The 16,010-nt window shown below is 32.0% G+C and overlaps 1 non-coding gene across 1 annotated transcript; it reads left to right on the top strand.

The window, feature by feature from the left end:
- The first annotated feature begins 1,726 nt into the window (after nt 1–1,726).
- Nucleotides 1,727–1,833, top strand: LOC149498328 (small nucleolar RNA R71). The gene has a single exon (XR_016319812.1). It is a non-coding gene; the product is annotated as a small nucleolar RNA R71 (small nucleolar RNA).
- The last annotated feature ends 14,177 nt before the right edge of the window (nt 1,834–16,010 follow it).

Here is a 16,010-nt window from a genome sequence, read left to right as displayed (position 1 = left end):
AAACACATAAAATTACATTTTAGTATTTTAAGTTTAATTAAACTGTGATCTATTCATATTTGGGCATTCTCAGATTTATTGAAGAAATTAGATTTTATTTTTGTACAAAATTTATATATTTTTTTATTATTTCTGGAAAAATCTGAACGAACAGTTACTGTTCATTGAACGAAAAGTTACTGTTCATTGAACGAACAGTTACTGTTCATCGATGAACAGCAAAATTTATATATTTCTTATTATTTCTGGAAAAATCTGGATGAACAATAACTGTTCATCGATGAACAGCTGCGTGATTTTTACCCAGAATTCATTTTTAAGTGATTTTTTTACATCATTTCGTGTTTACATGTGATTTAAGGACATATAAAATGGCCAAATATGAACAGAATACAATTAAAAGAAGCTTAAATTACTAAAACCACAAAAATATATAAAAACACAAAAAAAATATGTAAAAAAAAACACAAAAAATGTTAAAGAAATTACCTAATTCTCAGATTGAGGATTGTAAATGGATCAAGATCTCCAGAAGCTTTGTTTCCAAGGATTGAAGTGTTCCTTTTTTTTATCTTTTGATTTTTTTTTTCTCTCTTTTATAGTTTGATTCACCTAAAATTGATATCTAATGACAATTTCTCTTCAAATCAACTCATAAGAATTTTTTGGAGAGAAATGTGGCAGCACAGTATATTTTTTAGGGTTTTTGCCGTTTGTGAAGTTGTGAAGTTGTGTCAAAATTGTGAGAAAGAGATGTATTTATAGAGCTAGGTCAGGATACTGTAGCACAACTACTGTAGCACGAACACTGTGGCACAGCTACTTAGCACGAACACTGTAGCACAGCTACTGTAGCACGCAGCTCTTTTTTGTTTTTCTTTTTTAATCCTTGGATTGAAAGGCTTCTAGATAGCATTAACCCATTCATCCTTGTGTCCTCATCGGATCAGGCGGGGCATAAAAAACATGCGTAACAGTTGGTTCCTCCAACTGTTTGCCACTCCTCAAGCTGATAGCTTGTACCTGTTCTTTAGAATTTTTTTCAGTATTACTAGGTAACGTACCTTAGAGTCGGGAGGCCATCATGTTTGCAAACTGCCCTAGTTGAATCTCCAAGTTCCTTATCGCAGCTTGTTGGATTTTGTTGTTTTCTCGGGTTTTGTTCATAAAGTCCATGTGCGATTTAGAGAGGGCAGTAAGGTGATCATCATGAGACTTCTTCTCTTGAGGTAGAAAACCTGGTGGTGCGTTCAAGGCACTGTTTGGATTCCCATACAAAAGATTAGGGTGATTCCTCAACTTGTTATCATAAGAGTTAGAGGTCGGGTAATTCTTCCTTCCTTGATTCATCACATAGTTTACTTGCTCCAAAATTTGTGGATTTAAAGAATCTAACATGCATTCTCTAATCCCATGTTGTCCATTACACCTGTCGCAAGCTTGCACAATAGAATTAACCAAGTTACTAGTCAATAAGTCCAATTTCCTTATCATATTGTCTACCTTGGCATTGAGTGCGGTGATGGCATCAATCTCATAAACTCCTGCAATTTTCTTCCTTTCAGAGTTGCTTTGATAATGGCTATTGCTTGCCATCTCTTCTATTAAGTCATATGCCTCATCAATTTCTTTTCTTTCAAAGGATCCACCTGCAGCTGCATCTAGAGTAATTTTAATGTTAGGAGATAATGCATTATAAAAAGTTTGCACCTGTAACCACTTAGGCAAGCTGTGATGTGGGCACTTTCTCAATAAATCATTGAATCTCTCCCAAGCTTCATACAAACTCTCTTGATCATGGTGGACAAAGGTCATTATCTCATTATGTAGTTTTGTGGTCTTTGAAGATGGAAAAAATTTTGCTAAAAATTTTTGGGCTAATTCCTCCCATATTGTAAAACTTCCAGTAGGGCATGCTTGTAACCAGGATCGTGCTTTGTCACTAAGAGTGAAAGGAAAGAGTCTTAATTTTATGGCATCCTCAGAAACTCCATTTTGTTTGAAAGTGTCACAAATCTCTAAGAAATTTGTGATATGGGCATTAGGATCTTCATAGGTAAACCTCCATATTAAATTGAGGTGGAAAGCATTTGGATAATCGCAGGTTTAATTTCAAAATTGTTAGCTTCCACCCTAGGTCTAGTGATACTCGAGGTTGTTCCAGTGAGAGAGGGTGTTGTGTAATCCCGCAAGGTGTGGACATGAGGTTGATGTCCATCCTCAGGGTTAACTTCTTCGTCCATGTTTGCTTGTTGTTCTGGTTTGTTCTCACGTGCTCTTCTAGCAGCGTTGTTCGTACGACAAGTCTTTTCGATTTCTGGATCAAAGATCAAGGGTTCAGTCCTACCTGATCTTCTTTGCATAAACACCTGAAAAATCTTCTTAGAAAAATTAAATTAAATAAACAATAAACAAAAACAAATGTCTAAATTAATAATAGGGTAATTGGTATTAATATTGGTAACTCCGATCCCCGGCAACGGTGCCAAAACTTGACAGTGATTTTCGCAAGTGTAAGAATCGCAACAAGTAATATAGAGTGAGAAAAGTATCGTATCCATAGGGATTGTATACCAAGTACCAAAATTATGTTAACCTATTATTATTTAAACGGCAATAAGGGGAATTATATTTAAGAACTAACTTCAGTGAATAAAAGAGAATAAAAAGAAATGAAGCAAGACAATTTTTTATTAAAAGAATCAATGATTTAAAGCTACTAGGGATTTTGACTTCACTTAATTCTATCTAATTTATTTTATTAGTTCGTTAATCAATTTTAATTGTTCAAGTAGGGGAAACAACCCTAAAATCACTAACAAGCTCTCTCGATGTTTTGTTAGCTATTTTAATCAGGTCTAATTACCTATCTTCCAATAGTGCAATCAAACATGAATTAAATCATTAAATTTTATGATTTGTTTTGCGAATTCACAACCTAAGGTCATTAACTTATGAAAACCCCCCATGAGTCAAATCATATAGCTTCCACATCAAGTTATTATTCTCATGTAATTTATTACCTTTTTCATATCAAAAACCCTTCTTCCGATACTGATTAATGAAATAAATCAATCCAAGAGAAAAACTCTACCTGGAAGCATTAAGTTTAATAATAAATTATGCTTTGAACAAAGAAAAACAAATCTAATATTATAAATTGGAAAAGAAATTATGCTACATCAAATCCCTAGTATGAGAGTTTAGTTCGACATATTAATTAAATAAAACTCAATAATACTTGATAAAATTCCGTAATCAATCAGAATAATGAAAGAATAAAAAAAGATTAAGAGTTTAGAGATAAAAACTAGTCAACAATTAATTCTGAACTTCTTCCTTGAATCTTGGCACAAATTTTGAACACTTAAAGTCTTGGAGAGAGAGAAGAACAATAGAACAAAAATTATTAAAACTCAATATCTATACACTGAATGGCTCCTCTCTTTATATAGACTTCCTGAGAGAAAATCCAACTCTGTTTAGGAAATAGAGTCCTCATTAAGTAAGAAATCTTTTTGGAAGTAGGAAACTGTTTAGGCTTTGAATTTCTTCTCAATTAGGACTCTTCCATGCGCCTAAATAGGATTAGAACTTGATTTGCATGTCAGGAAAATATCTCAAGTGGACCCATGTAAGTGATAGGGACTGGTTGGCGTTCTCGACTCAAAACAACACTTGATTTGCAGCACGGGCGTGCTGTCGGCAAGGTTAGGGTGTGCCGAAGCCTAAGTTTTAAGGAAGGTTCAGCACGGGTCGTGCTCAGGGGCACGCTTAGAAAAGGATTTGTGACACAAGCGTGCCACGCAGCAAGACTAGGGCATGGTAGGCTTTGAGTTTCCAGGAAGAGATGCAGCACGGACCGTGCTTAAGCAAACATGCCTTTGGGTTGATGTCCTCTTTTGGCACGGGCGTGCCATATAGTACGGCTTGGGCATGCTAGAGTCTGAGTCTCCACTAGATTTTCCTTGAATCCAGCAAGGGCATTCTGAGGTGCACGGGCAAGGCATGCTAGAGCTTGAGTGTTTTGCTTTATTTTGCTCTTTTTTGTGCCAAAACCCTACAAATTTCCTTAAGATTAAGTGAATTATGATTCAAGGATGCTTTGAACAAAAACAGAAATAAAACTAAATAAAAAATAATTAAAGTAATTAAAAATACTAAAAATCCTAACAAAAACTATATTGAAAATACTATAAAAATAACACCTATCACCCCATATATCAAAAATCTCACAAACAAGAATATTATTAAGAGGTATCTCATCTCTTTTAGAGATGTTATCAGTATGCTGGCATCTAACATATGAGGACACATAATTTCTAGCATCATGAAAAAGAGTAGGCTAGAAAAACACATGAAGCTAGCACCTTAGTTGTAATTCTGTTAGATCCAAAGTGTCCAACAGCTTCTCTATCATTGCAACGACTTAAAATTGCTTGAAATTCCTCTTAGACTACACACTTTCCAATGACTTGGTCCGGGCAGCTTGTATAGTTAAAGATCTTCCCAAAAGTAATGCTTCACATCAGCTAAAAATTTCTTCCTTTGTTGACATGAGAATTCTTTTGGTATCCATCCACCTGCAAGATAATTTGCTATGTTAGCAAACCAAGGCTCTTTTGAAGAAATAGAAAATACAACACAAATCCTCTCATTAGGAAAAACATTCAGAGATAATTTCTCCATTATTAGAGGGTTGGTTATCTAATCTGGATAAATGATCAGTAATTAAGTTCTCTGTTCCCTTTTTATCTCTAATTTCCAAATCAAATTCTTGTAATAATAACACCCAATGAATCAATCTTGGCTTGAAGTCCTTTTTGGCAAAAAGATGTCGAAGCGCTGCACGGTCAGTATAAACAATAGATTTCGACCCTATTAAGTAAGATCTAAACTTCTCAAAAGCATACACAACTGCCAAAAATTCTGTAACACCCACCGACCAATCCCGGAGAACCAGACGGTGGATGCCACAATCGGTGCCGGAGCACCATCTTATGTCACTATAAAAGCTAGATCACAAATTAGAAGTGGTTAAATTTTCATAAGGAGGCAAGTAATTAACATTTTGTTTTTTTTTTTTTTTTTTTTTACAAAAATAATGTTTAAGGAAATTCCTGCGAAAATTTCGCAAGAGTTTCCCCTAAAAATTAACTTGCCACACAAAGAAAATATACACACTTCCAATTTTCTCCAAACCCCCAAAACTCCAATTCAACACAACATACCACAAGCACTTCTAAATATCCATCAACATACGCATAATATTCGAAAAACATTCTTTTTAAGGAATCTATAATCATCATACACCAAAAATATAATAAGATGTTATTTCCTTAAATAATCATAACTCTTAATACATTATCAACTTATTATATCCAACCTTCACAACCCAATATTTATATACATGCCAAAAATCACCATTTACAAAATATCCTACCCAAAATGTGATATCTACTCTGATGCTCGTCCTCTGGTCTTGAAGAACACCCTCCGCTCCTAACCTGCGCGTGATAAAAATCAACGCGCTGAGTGGAAGACTCAGTGGTGCTAAATAACCAACAATTTAATTAACAATAATAGCCAAGGCAAAACTTAAATTACTCAACTATATAAATATCGAAATCGCATTCATTTAATTCAAATACTTTGAAAGCAATGAGAATATTATAAATACAAATATGTCTTCATTCTTTTATAGCAACAATAAAATTTCATTTTTCGTTAAGGCTCATACTCATGCAGAATGAACATAAGCAGATTTGATCGTGGCCTATGTTAGCGCCACCCCCATCACATACTCGTGGCCTATGAAAGCACCACCGTGGCCTATGAAAGCACCACCCCCATCACACAATCGTGGCCTATGAAAGGACCACCGTGGCCTATGAAAGCACCACCCCATCACACAAATAAGCTCGTCCGCCTATTTATAAGGGCTGATAACCCTAGCATATGATCATAGCTTCACAATAAGAAAATCCATCTCATCATACCACGTCTCAATCATGCATAGTAGAGCCCAAATCAAAATCATTCTTTCACAAAAGCAATAATTCTTAATCAAAACCTCTTCATTTAGTACTCATCAGTTCAAAATTTTTACTCAAAACACTATAAATGTATATATACTTAATATAGTATAAAAGTACATAAATCAAGAACTTTTCAGCATTTTCATAAACTTGACCTTTGCTGGGTTTTTAACACATAATTTGAGTTATGGGTCTCCAAATTGAATGAAATTAGATTCATTAGAAATTTAAGACAAAATTCTACAAATGTTCAGAAGGGACCACAGCCCAGATCAAATAGTAAGATAGCAAACAAAAGCTCAGAACACAGACCAACAGATCAGACCCGATTCAGCAGAACCAAGTCCAATGTTTCTTGAATTCCTACTTCACCAGACACTCAAATGAAACCAATCCAGAACGATATAATTCTCAAGACACAGGGAAACAACTTTTATGAAGAACTCAGAACCTAATCTTATCATTATAGTGGTCAAAATGGGCACTCAATTTAGTAATGCATGTGGCCCGACACAACAGAGTCAGTTTGGGTGTTTCAGCCATAAGTTGAGCTATGTATATCCAAATTGGACACAAGAGGATGGGTTGGAAAGATAAGAAGTAAAGATATAACTTTTATGAAGAACATAAAACGTTATTTGGCCATTTGAGTGGTCAAAATGGACAATCGTTTCGGATAGACAGGTAAGACATCATAACAGAACCAGTTTTGGTATTTAAATCATAAGTTGAGCTACAAGTATTGGAATTAGACATAAGAATATGTTTTGGAAAGCTGAGAAATAGAGCTAAAACTTTCATGAAGAAGTCAGAAACAAATGGGAAGTATAAAGGGGTCAAAATGAGTTCCAAGCCCACGGCAAAACACATCTCACATTAAAATTCAGCAATTTAACCAAAACATACAAAGTTCCCAAAATATATTCAAAATCCTAACCATGTAAAAAAAACTTAAACAAGTGAAATTATGATTGCACTAACCTTATTAACAAGCTTGAATAAGCATGGAAAGCCTTACTCCTTGGCTTTCTCTTTACCCTTTGAGGATGGTTCTCCAACCTCTTCAAAGCATGAAAAATCAACATTACAAGCAAAACTTGACAAAAGAAATAGTTGGAGCATGATTTAATGCATCAATAACATGTCTAAACCATGAATTCTACTTAACAATTCACAAAACTCAAAAACCACAACTTACTTGCTTCAATGGTAACTTCACTTCTCTTTGCTTTTAATCACCAATCTCAACTTCTACTCCTTAATTCTTAAGCATTAAGTCCTATTCTATGGTTTAATTAGGTAGTTTGGTGGTAAATTTGGAGGTAAGAAAATGAAAAAAATGAAAGAAGAAGGAAGAAGATGGAAATGGTGTGGAGAAGAGAAGAGAAGAAAGAAGAAAAAATGTTGTGGTGTTACTTTAAGTGCCAAAGTCAAATTTGACTTCCTAAAATCATGCCAAATGTGTGGCTAAGATCAAGTCCTAAATAATCTCATCCAATGGCTCTAAATATTCCTCAAATAATTCTCTTCTACTTATTATTTAACTCCACCAATTAATTAAATTAACTCCACTAAAATAATTCCTCTAGTATACCACACTAGAAATATTATGCATTTAATACATAAACTCTCCAAAAATATTCATTAAATATTTTCTACCCACCTAAATCATGCAAACATGCTCCAAAAATAGTAAATAAAATATTAACTATGCATAGTAATTTTTTCGGACTAAAATAATACCAAGTCCCGGACCGATGGTACTATTCACAGACCGGTAAATCACTATTACCGACACTAAAAGAAAAATCAGTCTGTTACGAATTCCTTCTCAATAGTTGTGTAATTCAATTGAGGGCCTGTAAAGGCATGACTTGCATAGTAAATCACTTTGAACACTTTCTCTTTTCTTTGGCCCAAAACTACTCCTAGTGCATACTCACTAGCATCACACATTACTTTAAAAGAACTGTTCTAATTTGGTGCCATTATCACAAGTGCTGAAATCAATTTCTCCTCAAAAGATTGAAAGCCTGCATAGATTCAGAATAAAAAATAAACTTAGTATCTTTCACAAGCAAATTACAAAGTGTTTTTGCAATCTTGAAAAAATCCTTTATAAATCTTTGGTAAAACCCTGTATGGCCCAGGAAACTCCTAACTCCTTTAACTGTTGTTGGAGGTGGTAATTTTTCAATCACTTCCACCTTTGCTTTGTCCACCTCGATACCTCTTTCCTAAATCTTATGCCCAAGTACTATCCCTTCATTCATCATAAAATGGAATTTCTCCCAGTTGAGCACAAGATTTGATTATGTACATCTATGTAATACTAAGGAAAGATTATGCAAGCAAGATTCAAGGGTTAGTCCATAGCTAGTAAAATCATCCATAAAAATTTCCATGCATTTCTCAATCATGTCATGAAAGATGGACATCATACACCGCTGGAACGTAGTCGATGCATTACACAACCCAAAAGGCATGTGCCTATATGCAAAATGTGCCATAAGGACACATGAAGGTTGTTTTTTCTACATCCTTAGGGGCTATAGGGATATGGAAATACCCAGAGAATCCATCCAAAAAGCTATAAAATCTATTCCCTGCTAGCCTCTCTAACATCTGATCAATAAAAAGGTAAGGGAAAGTGATCCTTTCTACTGGCTGAGTTAAGTTTTCTATATTCGATGCATACCCTCCGCCCAATCACTGTCCTAATGGGAATTAAATCATTATTCTCATTTTTTACTACAGTCATTCCCCCCTTCTTAGGAACTACATGAACTAGACTCACCCATGCACTATCAGAAATTGGATAAATAATACCTACATCAAGTAGATTTATCACTTCCTTCTCTACTACATCTTGCATAACTGGATTCAACCTCCTCTATGGTTGAATAGTGGGCTTATAATCATCTTCCATTAACATCTTATGCATACAAATATTTGGACTTATACCTTTGATGTCCAAAATCTTCCATCCAATTGCTCCCTTCCACTTCCTTAAGACCTCAATCACTTGTTCTTCCTCTTACTCTGTCAAAAATGCAGAAATAATTTAGATGATTAGTATCCTTTTCAAGAAAAACATATTTCAAGTGAGAAGGTAAAAGTTTAAGTTCAAGTTTAGATGATTCTTCAAAAGAATCCTTTGAAACTTCTTTTTCATCAATTTTCAAAGGAAGTACAGACTCATTCTCCATCTTTTCTTCAATATAATCTCTAAGCAAATCCTCATCTTGTTCTTACATGCTAAAGCCAAGCATTGCTCTATTTTTAGCTCTACATCATTCTTTAATAAGATTTCCTGCTTACATTTGTACCTTGAGGAATGAGAAATTTCCTATGTCTTGAATTATGAAAATATTGAGAATTTGCATCAAAGTGTGCATGTTTGACCTGTGGATATGCTTACATGTATCCAAAGGATGAATTTAAATGGAATCTTTTGATTGATATATGTTATAAATAATATAATTGATTTTTATGATAAGAATTTTCTATGTTAAGTAATTATGCTTAAGTATGGAATTTTCATGAATTACTTGAATTTTAAACTAATCTTACATTATGATTTCAATAAGACTAAAGAAAAAAAAATTTTATGAGAAGTGTTATGAATTAAGAAATAAAGCTATGTTTTTGGGCTCTAATATACTTGGTGTGAATTTGATGTGTAATTTGATTTATTATATAAGATTCGGCATTTGATGCCATTATGATATGAAATTATAATCTTATGCTAGGCACGTGGTCACTTTATGTTAGAGCGGATGCGCTCCATATGTTATGATAGGCTCTTGAAGCCCCTATGATTATTTTGGCATAGAAGGCCATTATGAATAAGTTTATGAAATCTTATTCACTCCGTCTTCTCCTAAGTGTATGAGAGCCCCTTAAGAAAAATATTTTCAAGAAAATTAAATTAATTAATAAGATTATATTATATATTTGATCTTAGTTTATCATATGATCTTTGTTTTTGGAATATGTGCGACTATGTTATTAATTAAATCTTTAAAGCATGTTAATAGGGAATTTGGAGTTAAAATGAAAAGCATGCTTAAGGGTGAAATAAACATCAAGGGTAATGAATAAATGATGTGATATGATGATAATTATGGTTGCTAATGATTTGTAAGTGAAATATGAATTTATATGCTATGAATGTGAAATCATGCTTTGTTATCCAAATGTTTTTTTTTATATAAAATAAAATTCTTTTAAAATTTATGCTTTAAGTATGTTGCCATCGCAACATTGGTAAGTATGTGATTTATGAGCACCACTGAGTTTCATACTCAGCGCGTTGATTTTTATCACGATAGGTTGAAGACCATGGTTGCTGCTCGAAGACTAGAGAAGTAGCATCAGAGCAGAAGAGATTATTTTTTGGTAGTGGTAGAATTAGTTTTATGTAATTAAGAATTATGGCATGTATAATCACTACAAAAAAAGCGCATAATTGCGATCGATTTTTGAGACCGACTAAAATCGGTCGCAATTTTGCGACCGATTTGAGACCTATGGACAAATAGTCGCTAATTGTAGCGCTAAAAATTCCCTCGATTTTGTTTTTTGGTTTGCGACCGATTTGCGACTACATTTCATTTCGTCGCAACATTGCGCGCTTCAAAATTAGGAATAAGTTCTGAGACCGATTAGCGACCGATTATATGCAACCAACAAATTCAGTCGCAGATAAAACGACGTCGCAGAGTTAAAATTTGCGACCGATATTAATGAAATTTGCGATCGATTTGTCAGTCGCAAAATTTAGGGCTTTAAACGCCAGACGCCCTCTTTCTTCTTTCTTCTTCTTTCTTTCTTCTCTTCCTCCTCTCCTCTCCTCCGTTCGCAGCGCCGCTCCAGCCCGCCTAATGCCGCCAGCTCCGGTCCGGTGGAACTCCGGTCACTCCATTGCTGTTTGGAAACAATTTCAACTAAGTTTTGGTTTGTGATTATTTTTTCGATTTTTTTTTTTTTTTTGCGATTTTATTTGTTTTTATTATAATAAATTATGGTTGGTTTTGTTTAGTTGCGATTATGAATTTTTAGGTACTATTATTATTATTATTATTATTATTATTATTATTATTGTTCATGTTGTTATTATTATTATTATTATTATTATTATTATTATTATTATTATTATTATTATTATTATTATTATTATTATTATTATTATTATTATTATTATTGTTACTGTTATTATTATTATTATTATTATTATTATTATTATTATTATTATTATTATTATTATTATTATTATTATTATTATTATTATTACTATTACTGTTGTGATTAATATTATTATTATTATTAGTATTATTGTTACTGTTGTTGTTGTTATTATTATTATTATTATTATTATTATTATTATTATTATTATTATTATTATTATTATTATTGTCATTGTTATTATTATTATTATTATTATTATTATTATTATTATTATTATTATTATTATTATTATTATTGTTACTGTTGTTATTATTATTATTATTATTCTTATTATTATTATTATTATTATTATTATTATTATTATTATTATTATTATTATTATTGTTATTGTTATTATTATTATTATTATTGTTATTGAAATTTTAGTAAAAAATATTTTATTTCTTTGTAGGTGTACTCAAAAATGGTAAATAAAACTCTAATCCTGATATAATATATATAATCCACATTTTTCATATATTTCTCATGTAATATTAGGTACATGAGAATTTCAATATTACATTAAGTCCTCTAATGTAATTTCTTAATTTATCCAATAAATTTTAGATTTAAATAGAAAATTAATATAACCAATTAAAATTAAATTACCTTTATTTGTTCAACCAATAAAATTCTTAAAAATATTTTATTCTTATCATATTTAATATATACCTTATATAGTATATAATATAATTTCTTAATTTTTCGATAAAATTTAGATTTAAATATAAAATTAGTATAACCAGTCAAATTAAATTACCATTATTTTTGAATCAATAAAATTAAAATTTTTAACAATATCGCAAACTTAATTGGAGTGATTTTTTATGATCCAAATATTTTTCCTCCCATTTGTACTTTTATATATACTAGTCTTTCTATAACACGCATTGCTCGTTGACTTTATTCATACTTATTTAATTTTTTATTTAATTACTCACTTATATTTATTATTTATTCTCGTTTTTATTTTTTAATATTAAATATTGATTATAATCATAACTTTCATAGCTATAACCATTACTGTAAACTTAACCTACTACATAAAGGGAAAGAGAAAGAATTATCTAACCGGACTTGAGATTGTTGCAGAAATTTTCTGAGTTATTGCAATCTGCAAATTTGAAACGAATATTTTTAGCAAATGAAAATATTAATGAATAAAATTCACAAACCAATTATCAAAGTAACATAATTAACAAACCTTCCTATTTAACAAATTAACCTACTGCTTAACAAACTCAAACTAAGTAATTACAAACTAATCAACTATAAATTAAGTTAACCAACACAATACTAACATATAAACTAAACATAACTCATAGAACAAACCGAATAATAAAAAGTTACAAACTAACTCAAATAACAAATTAACAACACGCAAAAAATAAAAAAAAAAAACTTTATTTTTTCTAAAAGATTACCTGCATATTATGCAACAAAAGCTTCAAAGCAAAAATGAGTTTGACAAATTCTTGCATGTTATAGAATATAATATTAGCATTTAACCCAAATTATTTTTAATAAATTGATGAGTGGGCAATATTGAGAATTCAAAAAAAAAAAAAAAATGACAAAGACAATAAGGGGCGATAAGAATAATAAAAATAATAAAAATAAAACATGAAAAGGATAGCCGGAAAGTCTATATAAGCGGATTGAATGAGACGGCTTAACTCACAAATAGCACATAATATCAACATTTTCTACTTGGCTTTGCCCCTTAAATTAGTGCTCCAAATTATACAATTAGGTCGTAATAGGCTCATTTCTTTTAGGCTTTTACCCTCTAAAAACACAAAAACTCAAAATCAGTATAAGGATATTTTAGTAAAAAAAAAAAAAAAACTAGTCCAAATATAAGTTATAATTTTGCCACATGATACATGATACATGATACAGAATAGCAATAATAGATCGAACCTAATTGTTATGATACATGTAATTAAAATTACTCTTTTTTTATAATTATGAAATAATGCATTTTATCTTTGTTATTATTGTTGTTATTATTCTTAAATTTTTTTTTTCAATGAATGATGTGTTTGGGTTGGAGGCCTAGTAGTGGCCATTTTGCCTTTGGAGAATGTTGGTATGATATAGAAGTGTTTATTGAAATATCTTTATATTGGAGATTTGATTGTGTTGTACCGAAGTGCTGCCGAATTTTTTTCCAAAAAAATCAATATGTTATTAGTACACTTAGCTTTATTAGCTAGGGTAAAGGTAATAAATGAACTTAGTGAATAAATGAAGTTAGTGATTTTACATTTATATATAGTTACCCTTATTATAGAAATAACCTTAGTAAGTTTGAAGTGTAAATTGAACATTACATTGTGGCATGTTTTAAGGATGGTTTAGACTAATGCAATTACATATAATTTGCCCTTTATAAACACAGTGTTAATTAGGTAAAAAAATGCGACCTAATCGAGATTGGATGTACTGGAGGTTCGAGGTCAATGGGATATTAAGACAAGAGTTCCTGCAAGGATTGGAGGCGTTTATACAGTTTGCAGTTAGTAACCCCAGTTTTATGGATGGTAATAAGTTGAGGTGTCCATGTAATCACAAGAAGTGTCGAAATAGAGCCTTCTTAGACATCGATACAGTGAAACTTCATTTGTGCAAATATGGGTTCATGGACAATTATTATGAATGGATACATCATGGCGAATCTCGAGTTGCCAGTGGGTCAGGACACTCTATTCCGATAAGTTTAGAAGTCAGCCTTATCAATTTCTGTATGGTAATCAATGCAATGATATGGTAATCGATGCGAGTAGAGTAGAATGTCATTGGGATAATATGGAGGAATCGCTAAACGTAGCAGCACAATAATTGTTTGACATGCTAAGTGCAGCTAACAATGAACTGTGGCCTGGATGCAATAATCATTCAGTTCTATCTGTTCTAGCACGATTACTACACATGAAAGCGGAGCACCATTTTTCAGAAAGGTGTTACGATGATTTTGTGCAGTTAGCAAAGGAAATGTTGCCTGAAGGCCATTCAATGGTTGATAATTTTTATCGGACAAAAAAATTAGTTCGGGGATTGGGACTACCGATAGAAAAGATTCATTGTTGTCGTAATAATTGTATGATATTCTGGGGTGTTGACTCGGAATTCAGAGAATGCAAGTTTTGTAATCTTCCAAGATATCAACGGCGGGGTCAAGGGACTGGTAGAGTACAAAAAGAGAAGGCTTTCAAGAAGATGTATTATTTCCCTCTTGTTCCTCGCCTTCAAAGGTTATATGCATCTAAGGCGACAGCTGAACACATGACATGGCATGCTTTGCATGAATATGAGGATGGTATAATGACTCATCTGTTAGACTCTGAAGCGTGGAAACATTTTGATAACATTCATCATGTGTTTGCTGCTGATATGAGAAACGTGAGATTGGGGCTTTATACTGATGGGTTTCAGTCGTTTGGCCAATCAGGACAACAATATTCATCATGGCCTGTCATTGTCACACCATACAATCTACCATTGTCAATGTGTATGAAAGATGAATATATGTTTTTGTGTGTTATTGTTCCTGTCCCTACTAATCCGAAACATAAAATTGATGTGTTTCTGCGGCCTTTGATTGCCGAACTTAATTATTTATGGGAATATGGGGTTGAAACATTCGATATTTCGACCAATCAGAATTTCATAATGCGAGCTGCTTTGCTTTAGACCATCAGTGATTTTCCAACATTTGGAATGTTATCTGGGTGGAGTATGACAGCTTATTTTCGCAAGTGTACGAAATCGCAACAAGTAATATAGAGTAAGAAAGTATCGTATCCACAGGGATTGTTTATCAATTACCAAAATTATGTTAACCTATTATTATTTAGACGATGATAAAAGGAATTCGCTATAAAGTAAATAAAATTTAAAGTAAAAACAAAAGAAATCAAACACCAAATTCAGGTGAAAAAGAAATCAAAGGATTAAGATACTAGGGAATTTGATTTCATTCAATTCTATCCAGCTTATTCTTTTAGTTCATTAATCAAGTTTAATTGTTCGAGTAGGAGAAACAACCCTAAGGTTACTAACAAGCTCTCCCGATTTATTGTTAGCTATTCTAATCCAATTTAATTACCTATCTTAATAGTGAAATTAAACATAAATCAGATCATTAGGTTTTATGGTTGTTTTGTGAATTCACAACTTAATAATTTATTAACTTATGAAAACCCCCCTTGAGTCAAACCATATAGTTTCCACATCAAGTTATTATTCTCAAGTAAATTATTACCTTTTTCATATCAATAACCCTTCTCCCGAATGTGATTATTGAAATAAATCAATCCAGGGGAAATTTTCTGCCTGGAGGCCTTAAGCACAATAATAAGTTATAACAAGAACAAAGAAAAATAAATCTAATAGTATAAGCTGGAATCGAATTAAATTACATCAAATCCCTAGTATAAGAGTTTAGCTAGACATAGTAATTAAATTAAGCTCACTCATTCTTAAATCATCCATCATAATTAAATACAATAGTAAAAGAAAGAAACAAGATGAGAGTTTAGAATAAAAACTGTATCACAACTATGTTGATGACTTCCTTGAATCTTGGCACAATTATTTGATGCTTGAAGTCTTTTTGAGAGAGAATTATGTGAAGAAATTGCATAAAAAAAAAAACGAGATATCCCTTGCTATGAGAAGTTCCTCTCTTTATATAGAGTTCCTGAAGACAAGTCTGACTCCTTTTAGGAAAATAGAATC

The sequence above is a fragment of the Jatropha curcas genome, chromosome 2 (assembly GCF_041381405.1).
Source record: "Jatropha curcas cultivar XTBG-Jc1 chromosome 2, XTBG_Jcur_1.0, whole genome shotgun sequence".
Lineage (NCBI taxonomy): Eukaryota > Viridiplantae > Streptophyta > Magnoliopsida > Malpighiales > Euphorbiaceae > Jatropha > Jatropha curcas.
This window is presented reverse-complemented; position numbering and strand designations above follow the sequence as displayed.